Source organism: Copadichromis virginalis, linkage group LG11 (assembly GCF_057382275.1).
Source record: "Copadichromis virginalis isolate Kocher_CV1m ecotype Utaka linkage group LG11, C_Virginalis_male_GT1.1, whole genome shotgun sequence".
In the NCBI taxonomy this organism is placed as follows: Eukaryota; Metazoa; Chordata; class Actinopteri; order Cichliformes; family Cichlidae; genus Copadichromis; species Copadichromis virginalis.
In genome coordinates, this window is record NC_140628.1 from 33,295,077 (window position 1) to 33,302,790 (window position 7,714).

A 7,714-nucleotide genomic window follows, 5' to 3' on the forward strand; every position below is an offset into this window, starting at 1 on the left:
CTTCCCTCTCCGTTCAGAACAGAGATGCTCCATACCGCAGGCTAAAAACCTGTTTAATTAATAGGGACCTCACATTCTAAACACATACACACACATCATGCACTCACACACACTTATACTTACTGTGAGACCTGGTGGTATGCAACCAATTCAAGGAGCAAGTATTTATAGCTGTTCTTAATGGAAGCCTTCTGTCATAAAGAGATACAACATAAAAGGACTGTACAAAATAAAGTTAATGGATTCCCCACTCCCCACAAATGCACACATATGCATACACATACACACATATTTCCCATGTGTAACAAATTTCCCACTGGGAAACAGACGTCAAATTAAAAGCCAAGAATTATTTTTTCAATTGTAAGATATAGAGAAACACACAATAATAACGCGGTAGGTTGGAAATCTTATCAAAATACATCTTCAATTAAGTTTCGTCTATAAATTACCTAATAATTATTAAGAAATTTGGTGCTGAAAAATGAAGATGAGAATTTTCTCAAGTGGCCAACCTTCAAATACAAACCAGTTCCAAAGACTGCCACGATAAAATGTGCAGCGAAATTCTAGTTTTTTACTTTGATGTTACTCAGTACTCATAAGCAGGTATCTGCAACAGTGCAGTGCACATATATCTCTACAATTCATGGATACATCTTTATAATCAAGCTTGCTAATCTTAGATGATAACTTAATATGCCACCCCCTTATAGTGAGTACTCAGGGGTACGGTTTTGGTCACTTCAGTATCTGTGATACTTTGCATAAAAGGAACATGCAGGACTGAGAGCTTCTTCTAAATGGATTTATTTGCAAGGATCTATATACAACAGGAACAAGAAAGCATTAAATAAAGATGTGACCAGATGTTACCAGGATCAGAACTGATGAACGGAAGAATAGCACATGAAATGCTAAAGATAAAAGGACAGATCTGGGTTTAACTATCGAGTTACCAATGAACAGTGAAAAGCTAATTAAACTTCTTTAAGATTTAATGAAAAATTCATTCATTCTAAATGTGTATTTCATGGAACAACCTCTCCGCTGTGTTGCAGACTGACCATGAGCACCTAGTCAGGGGCTGATGGTTTCAAGCTGTAGCATCCTTTCGCACAGTTTTAAGAGTTCCTAAAAAAATCATATAGCAGGTGAACAGCACTTGAACATCACTGGATTGCAGATTCTGTTTAACAGCCTTACGCCTGAGTTTTTGTTTGTGACATGAAGCTGTTTTGGCCTTTAATGCTACATCCTCACCCTCACATAGTGCTTTATTCCACTGTGTAATTGTGCCAGGTGCACACTAAACTCTAAGCCAGACTCATGGCAGTTCATGAACTCAGATCATGACTGTATCACAAACTGCCATGAGACCAGGTCAACAGATGCGGTCTCCTCTGGTTCCAAAAAAAAGGAAAGAAAACAAAATGTTAACACTGAGGCTTCAAAAAGGAGATAAAAAGCAGTGGGTGATATTGCAGTGGCTATTTCAACTTCTTAGTCTATGACTACAGTCCATCATAGTCTCCGTGTAGTTTACTATTCAAATAACAGCATTGTCAGATGATAGACATGAAAGATCTAATGCTGTGTTTGAGAATTTTTTTGGCTCAACCATAGCCAGAAGGCATTTTTTTAAATTCTTTTTATTCTTTATTCTTTCATAATGCTAAAGTACCAACTCCAAGTCAAGCTCAAATATGGAAACATTTCAGTGATTTTGTAAGTGTGACATAAACTTTGACAGACTGAAGTGGTTTCTACAGAATAGATACACTTGTGTTTGCCCTCTTGCAAAAAAAAAAGAAAAAAAAGAAGAAGATAATAAAACTGTTTAAATGTTTCATTTTCATTTGGTACACTGTGTTTTCAAACATGACTGATTCTTTGGGTGTTTGTCGCAGCTGCAGTGGTTTTCAGTCTCAAAGCACCCATCAAATGGGAGCAAACATTTCTCAAAGGCCGTTGCTAAACTATTCAAGCATTCAGCTGTTGCAAACAGGTGCAGAAAAATTTTCACAGTTACAGTAATGCATCCCAGGCTGAAATGGAAAGTCACCCATCCAAAGAGACCTTCCCTCTGGATTTTACCATGTGTGCCTGTCAGAGCTCCCTTCGGGAGCAATAGAAACAGACGAGGAAACCCACTAAAAGCAAATGGAATCCAAGAGAGACCAAGAGAGCTGAGACTGTCTTCAGAAATGGACAGAATTTATAAAAGATTTCATTTTTAAAAAGTTTCGCTTTGAAACACTCGATTTTTCTAAAGTAAACATTGCCAGGAGAAGACTGACCAGGAATGAAACTGGGAGTGGGGAGCTAATTTTCACTGATATGATATGCAACCATAAGGTCATCTGGGCAGTTAAACTTTTGTGTGAAATGTAGTAAATGTAGTAATTCTGCAACTAATCACTCTTGTGTGTGTGTGTGTGTGTGTGTGTGTGTGTGTGTGTGTGTGTGTGTGTGTGTGTGTGTGTACCTAAATAAAAAAATACAGTTAGCTCATATACTTTATGAACTCAATATAACTTTTATTTGATTTTTCATTATAAAGTCATTTAAAGGCCACTATAAACTGTATATTTTACACTTTTTCTTATTTATAACAGTAGACTTTCATTTGTTGACAGTAAAGAACACAAGACAAACAGCTGAAGTTTGATTTAATAGTCTTTGGGCTTTTAATTTAGTGCCATAAACGTTGCTTTTATGTAAGCATAAAAAAACAAAAATACAGAAACAGATGCCTTTAACTTTTAAGGTATACTTGGTGTCATTGTGTAGACACTTTATCATACTGATTAAGACATATCAAGAAATAATCTGACCAATTTATGTAGCAGATTATTAGCAATAGAACAGCTGTATCAAAGTTTTGAATAAAGTCTGTGCTTTAGTTTCCTCGAAGCACTAAAATTGTTTTTTCAGACAGTAAGCAGATTTTCAGGAAGCTTGAAGATCTCAGTTTTAGCTCCCAAAAGGAGTCTGACTGGGGCTTAACCTCACTTTCCATTTTAATTAATCCTCATCCATTGGCCTCCGGCTCAGTGATTAGAGCAGGGCATCCTTCCTCAGTTCCCTGCAGCAGAAGACAGACCATCTGCCAGACAGGTGGCTGCTCTTGATGGACAAGTCAGCAGTTCATATCCAGGTAGGTTTAAGAGAAGTCTTACAACACTCAGCATACAGGAATGTTTGATATGTGCTGTTGAAATAATCGAAGGGAGCTTGTAGACGCAAGCAATCTAGAGAGGATGTGGACAAAACAATGAGAGCATCATTGCCGGAGCGCTCAGCTAACTATTATTCTAGAGATTGTTTTGGACGCCGTAATCCAAGAAGACAGCTCATCAATAATGGTATATTGAAGGGACAGTGTTGCCTGAAGGTGAACTCGCATTCTACAAATGAAGACACATCCATCTGTGTTTTCGAATGGCGGTGGTATTCTGTTCACCGGGGTTTAATTTGAATAAAACCCCCAAGAAGGCTCAACATCAGATGAGATGAGCAATGGAAAGTAGAGCTAATTAGGAGAGAGGAATCATGAAGCCTGACCTTTGGCCCCTCGGGGCAAACTTCTGTGGAAATCCTGCAAATAACAGCAACACTGATAAAGAAAGGCATGTGACTGTTCAATAGATACACACATTCCTCTTTAGACAGTCAATTCTAAATGCACGTTATTATAAATATCAACAGAAAATTGTACATCAGTTCCTTGGCGCCGAATTGTACCTATAAACCCAATTTGCTCTCACCCCTAGTCCTCTATATTAGGGTAATTTGTCAAGAGCAGGTTCTGGATGATTAAGCAGAAACGTGACCAGATTCTCAACAGCATGTGGTTTACCAGACAAAAACAAATAGCTGACGTCCATCGTGTCCATTTGCATGTGAGGAGAATAATTTGTAGGGCTGGTTACCCCTGATTGCCCTTCTCTGTTTTCCTTTCTGTTGCGAGCTTGTTTGTGTATGAGAGCAGTCATCTCAGTTTGATTTGTTGGTACACACTGGATTGGAAGATCAATGAAGTAACTAATAACATTAAAAATCCTTAGGAGGGTGACCCATGTGCTTATTAAAGCTTCATCCACAGTGCTGACTGGCTGATATGATGCTTAATTAAATGCCTCAGCACAGTTAGCCAACAGGAACCTCTATCAGGTTGTTGAAGAGGAAGCAAGGCTTCTCAAGTGATTATCCTTTTTATAATGGCTGCCAGCGACATCTGGTCTCCCTGCTGCCATCCACAGACTGCGTCTCATCTTATAACCATGGATACTATGTGAGGATCATTTATTTATTCCTTAATGGGTCATCTTTATAATAAATGGGTCTTTTTTTGAAAAAGGCTAAGGCAAATGCAGCGTATTTCTTATCACTACCCTTACACATGTTCACGATCTACATTCAAAACCTTCAACAAGCAAACTGTTTATTTTTCCAGACGGTCTCTCACAAAGGGTGGCGTTTTAAATGGAGTTTTAAATCCCCTTTTTCTGATATTCAATGAAACCTTTTCAAAAATGCATCTTTTTGAAGTCTTGATGCTTTTTTTTCATTAACCTTTCTAAACCTTTCATTTAAATCTGTCTTTAAATTAAAGCTGTGATGAACTAGCAACTGATTTCAAAGGTGACACTTATGCTGTTTCACAGACCAAAGTAAACAAGCACAAATAGATCTTTTAGTATTTTAATCCATGTTGAGGCATCAGCTGAGAGTCCGACTAATGCTGAGTGCTCAAACATTCTTCAGGGTTAACATATTGGCACTACTATAAAGAGGGTGTCACTTAAGCTAGACGCTTTGAGCACATTTAATTTCTGCACATTAGCAATTTTTGCCTAACCCTACCCTAAAAATATAAATTAAAGGACAGAAGTGTAAGCCACTGCAGCACTTTAAAGCCTCGTGTGGGCTGCTAATCCCTGAAGAACGAACTTGGAGATGGATTGGCACGTGACAGATCAACCATTGGAAAAATTATGAATGTGTGCTGGCAGGTTGTTTGTGAAATGGGCTTTCAATTCCGTGTGTGTGATATGGGGGGGTTTCTCTGCTTAGAATAAATACTAATCCTTTAAACATCAGAGCACATGTGTGCATCAACGGACTGCACAGATGCACAGCAACCAGGCCATGTAAAGAGATTAGATGCCAGGAATCGTGAATGACTTTGTTTTTCTGCCAGCTTATGGTGAGATTCGTTGATAATTTACTCATGGGTATATGATGAAGATGCAGAAAGGAAAGCTTCAAAGCGAGGTGATGCTTTAAAAATAAAGCAAACACTGTTCTGCAATTTATTTTATTAATTTTTTTATTGAATTTTATATGGATTTCAAATTTGTAAAAGGGGAATGAATAAATTAAGACAGTCAAAGTTTTCTAGAAGTTGACATAAGATGAAATCTTTTTGTTTATATTTTATTACAAGTTTTTGGCAAAATGTAACTTCCCTTAAATTTAGCTGTTATCCTTGACATTTCTTATTATAATTGGCTCTTTCACCACTTAGTGTTGTTTATAAGCTCAAATGATGGCATTAGGAAATAAATCCATGATCTTTTGTTCTTTGTTTTTGGGTTAATGGTCCATACAGGTATAAAGCTGCCATTATTTATCAAACCTATCACCACATTGCCCCATGATTTGCAGTCTTTACTGAGTTGTGCTTATTGATGATGCTTTAAAATGCCAACCATTAACATGAAAAATTAGTCTAGAAGTGCAAAACTGCAATTTCTTATTTCAAGGCAATGGGGAAGTGCAATGTAGCCCTTCCCCATAGACTCTAATCTCAAAGTGCCTAACTCTAGAGCACAAATTAAGCCTTACACAATAAACTGTTTGCCTGGTTGCTTTGAGTAACTGGTAGCTACAGCTGCTAGCTACCTGCTTGTCACATTAATTGGAATCACTGACCCAATTAAAGTGCTCTTGTTCTTGCATCTTTACTGCAATAGTTAACTATTAATATGTATTTTGTGTGCATCCAGTAAGTGGGTAGTGACTAAAACTCTTGTATTAGCAGAATTTGTTTGTTTTTGTGTGTGTGAAATGCACCATGTGGACAGTGGTAGTGACTTTCTAACCAATATCAGGCGAGCAAAGTTGGCTAAATCCATTCACCTGTCATGAAACAAAGTTGTGGATTTCATCAGTTTATACAATTCTACCTCAGCCACAGTAACTTCACAACAGTTTTATGAAGACCATTTTTTTTAAGACATGGCCAAAAACCACCCCCGGGGAATCTATCCGTGATTCAGTGAATCGTGTAGTTCTACTGTGTGTTTTTGTCTGTTTTCTGTTGTTTGTTCTGTTTTCTTTTCCACACTGACTTTGCTGCCAAAACAACCCCTAGAGCTCCTCTAGGGCAATTCATCTAATTAACCTACTGAATACATGTTGGTCAGCTCAACCTCATTTTGCATTCTACACAAGTTCTTTGGGGACCTTTTTAACCTTGCTGATGATACAGGTTGTTACTACATATTTGTATTTGAACAGCAGAGGCAGTAGTTTATTCAAATTCTGTGCTGATTGCATGTTGATTCTTCTGACAACAGTGCTGAGTTTATCTTGATATAATTACGAAGCTACAAAAACAGGTCCAAAAACCATTTTAGAGTTTCTTAGAACACTGCAGCAAACAAGAGCAACATTTTCTACCAGAATAGATATTAAATAATGATTCTGGCATACGATCTGAGCTGAAATCAAAAAGTTGAAATTTGATCTGATTTATTTCATGGAAGAGAATATTTATTTTATACTCTGAAATGAACTCAGTCAAATGAGCTGACGAGAGGGCGTAACAGAGTTCAGATCAGAAATGATCAGATAAATGTGCTAAACTCAGTCATCAGTGAACCAGCATCACTGCTGGCCGAGTGTGAGCTCTGTTTTATAAACTGTGAGATTTTTTGTTTTTTGATTTATTGGTCATTTTGTTTCTAAATTTGCCAAATATCCATCTTGAATGTTGATACTAACAAAAAGGATTATCCTAGAAGAAATAGTGACAAATAACAATAGTAAAAGCTACTCAACAGTAAAAAATAATTGCTTTCCCATGAAGACAAGTTACTGAAATGTACAAATGAAACTGAAGGTCATCGTGGATATTATATCCTCAGGAGTAATATGGTATTAGCACAAAGCCCCAGTGGCTCCTGGCTGCTTTATTGCACATACTGTATGTGTCGCTCATTGCTGCACACATCCCTCTCAGTGCTGCTTTTGGAAGTACCTTATGAATTTACTTTGTTTGAACACTGAATTGACATTCAATGGAAAATGTCTCTCATGACACGCTCTCAGATACACATCAGCTGTGCCAGTGTGTCAGCTTTGCCTGAATTGGACATAAGCCATGATAAAAGAAATGGAGCTTGAAAAAATATGAAATTTATCATTTTGGTATATATGATTATATGACCACTTTACGATGTTAAATTTACTGTAAATTCTGACAGGAGGCGCAAGAAGCCACCAGGTGGCACTAATTTGTTCCCACTATTACTTTGCTATTATCTTTCAGTGTGTTGCATGAGCTATACAGATTGTACTGAAACATATTGGCTACTTTCATTTGCAACATGTAATATGGGAAATTTGATTTAACGCTCTTGGAAAATTATTCCTATTATTATTATAGACGCCAGTATGTGACTCTTCTGATCAGAAGAATCAC